The sequence below is a fragment of the Frankliniella occidentalis genome, unplaced genomic scaffold (genome assembly GCF_000697945.3).
Source record: "Frankliniella occidentalis isolate FOCC.00 unplaced genomic scaffold, Focc_3.1 Scaffold41, whole genome shotgun sequence".
NCBI lineage: Eukaryota > Metazoa > Arthropoda > Insecta > Thysanoptera > Thripidae > Frankliniella > Frankliniella occidentalis.
This window is the reverse complement of record NW_026267171.1, coordinates 1,645,096-1,647,270: the sequence shown is the minus strand read 5'-3', so window position 1 is coordinate 1,647,270 and position 2,175 is coordinate 1,645,096. Positions and strand designations below refer to the sequence as shown.

The 2,175-nt window shown below is 51.7% G+C and overlaps 1 protein-coding gene across 2 annotated transcripts in view; it reads left to right on the top strand.

The window, feature by feature from the left end:
• LOC113215828 (protein Fe65 homolog) overlaps nucleotides 1–2,175 on the top strand; it is an 80,567-nt gene that overhangs the window by 4,594 nt on the left and 73,798 nt on the right. The window lies entirely within an intron of this gene.

Here is a 2,175-nt window from a genome sequence, read left to right as displayed (position 1 = left end):
CCCTCTCCCTTCTCGCCGCCTCTACGTCGAGCGTACTCGTTGAAAACTTATGGTGAATTTCCTTGAACTTCACCTTTCATTAGTGCGGGTACAGTGTAAAAATAATAATAATTATGTCCACCCAAACGCAAATAATAACCGTTACAGTGTAATACGTGGTCCGATAACTTTTGTCTCATTTCTCGTACTCGCCACCCCTGACTCTCGTGGACACTCTCGGCCTGGGCTCCGGAACCACCCGCTCCTCGCTCTTTTGCCTGCGGGCTGCACTGGTTCGCTGTGAGTGCCAAGTTTATGCAATCCACTTCCACTTTGCAAGTGAGTTGTTCGAATGACGCTGCGATGCTTCCCCCGCAACTCGCTGGGACGTGGCGCCGCCGGGATGCACTTTACTCTCTCTCTCTCTCTTTCTCGCCCCATCCCCCTTTTCTGCTCTCGCTCTGTGATGAAGAGAGACCGAGGAAGAGGAAGAGAGGCATGGAGAAACAAGAAAAGCAGTGAAGTGCGGTGGAGGCAAGGGAGCCGACCCGAGAATGACCCGAAACTTTTCTCGGCTCGCCGAGTTCGAGTTGTTCTCTCCCTGTGCTCGGCGGCTGCTGCTTCTGTCGTTGCTGTCGACATTCGTCTGCGAATCTCCCAGCCTGGCGCGCCTGCCTGCTTGGCATGTTGAGCGGGTCGCGCATATCGACGCATAGTTTATTGCATGCTCCCCGCCCGGCCCGGGCCCCGGCCCCGCCCGCACCTGACGACCGGATAACGGCCCTCCTCCCTGTGTTATCGGTCCTGTTGTTCGGTGCATCGACCTCGGGCCTCGGGACCCCCGGGGCCGGGGCTGCGGCGTCGTTGGACCCGTGACGGACGAAGGGACGGACGAGCATACGCCTAAGGGAACACGAAGAGCGAGGAAAGAGGGGAGGAAAGGAAATACGAAAAGTGAGAAAAGTGAAATAAGAAAAGAGCAGAAATAGAATGAGGAAAAAAAAGTTGGCGGGGAAAAGACGGGGAGGAGTGGGGGGGGGGGGTAGTGATAGGTGCCTAAGGCTCGCCTTAGGTAGTTTCGTTGTTTCTGCAGACGGTATTCGGAAAGTTTTTTGATCATCGTCCTCGTCGTTTGTCACGTACGTTTGCGGTCGGGTTTTGGTGGGTTAGAGAGGGAGGAGAAAAGGGGAAAGGGGGGGGGGTGGATGTACGAAGCAGGAGCAGAAAGAAAGAATAAAGAGCGTTGCCGAATGCTCCCGCTCTCTTGGTGCGCGTACGTAGTCCGCTTTCACTCTTTCCCTCTCTTTCTCTCTCATAAAGTTTTAAAATTTCATTTGTCGGGTTGCATCTGCGAGAAGTGAGGCCAACGCCCCCTGCTCGCCATGCAACGGGGCACGCACGTCGAGGCGTAACTGCACCCCCCGCCCGCCCCCTCCTTCCTAACCCACTGCTGCCTGGTACTTGTACCTCCAGCAACCTTTACCCCCAAACACGGTGTAGAGAGATACGCTGGGGACACTGGGGTACCTGGGGATGTCCCAGTTCGGATCCATTATTAGTTACCCAGTACGCCTTGCCAACGTGACCCCCCAAACACCTGTACACGCGTGCAAAGAGCGCCGTCAGGGCGTATCCCCGGGGTGCCCGTGCAATGATAGGTTAGGTTACTTCTGGACGGATACGAACGGGACGGGGCGGGAGACGCCATGAGGGGGATAATAATCCACTCCTCAATATCAGCCCTTTGCTTCAAGATGTTTACAAAACACTTCTGTCTAGCTAGATAGAGTTATTTTACTTTTACTTTATCGATCTTTAGAGGTCTTTAAGGTTGCTTGTACTTTTTATTTTGACATTTGTTCCATCTCAACTCAGTCTGTGATGAATTTTTGTACCCAACACTGCACTTCTCACTTGTAACATTTTGTTTTGAGAATAGTTTTCATTGAGTTTTCATCATAGTACCCACATTTTAATGGAAGGTTGCAACAAATTTAAATTAAAAAGAAAGTAAAATAAAGTTACCTCAAAGCATGTTCTGTTTAAGTAAAAGTAATGAATGGGTATTTAAGGTAGTATGCTAAAAAGATCTTCTTATTTTGACGTATTGTGTTTGTAGAATGGCGGCGCGCTTCTTCGTTCGTTGTGGCACGCCCGTGAGTGGCACGCCCGTTAAGCGTTAAGCGGCACGCCCGT